At 34.8% G+C, this 540-nt stretch overlaps 1 protein-coding gene across 1 annotated transcript in view; it reads left to right on the top strand.

Moving 5' to 3' along the window:
• The window catches only part of slc8a2b (solute carrier family 8 member 2b), a 227318-nt gene that overhangs the window by 186713 nt on the left and 40065 nt on the right, over positions 1 to 540 (top strand).

Here is a 540-nt window from a genome sequence, read left to right as displayed (position 1 = left end):
TTCTGGTTCTGATTCTGATATATCTTTATTAACACTACACAGTAAAATAACATCCGCCCAGACAGGATTAGACTCAAAATGAATGATCAATCTATTGACAATTAAAAAACAGTCCCACGTGGATGCAAAAACCTGAGCTACTTATACTTTACTTGAGTATTTCCATTGCCACTTTGTACGTGTACTCCATTACATTTGGCCGACAGCTTTAGAGAGTTTGCAGATGAGTGTTTTTCATCCCTTTCCTGTCCAGTAAAACCATGGATCTCTATATGTGATGATGTTGGTTAAAGGTTTGTGTGTGTTTTTATGTGCTGAGGAACTTCTCCTTAAGCTAAATAAGCTAAGTATTTAAGTGTTAAGTATGTATATTTATTAAAAAGTAATGCAAGAAAGCTTTCTTCCTCTGAATATTAATGAATATAATCTTATCTGTGTTGCTGTATCTGTTTGGGAGGTTGTATTTTAATATTTGTTAATGTGTCTCAGTTTTTGCCAGAACTAAACCACTCACTGTGTGTGTGTGTGTGTGTGTGTGTG

This window comes from Etheostoma spectabile, chromosome 3, assembly GCF_008692095.1.
Source record: "Etheostoma spectabile isolate EspeVRDwgs_2016 chromosome 3, UIUC_Espe_1.0, whole genome shotgun sequence".
Taxonomy (NCBI): domain Eukaryota; kingdom Metazoa; phylum Chordata; class Actinopteri; order Perciformes; family Percidae; genus Etheostoma; species Etheostoma spectabile.
Note: the sequence above shows the minus strand (reverse complement) of the source record. Positions and strands in the feature narration are given on the sequence as shown.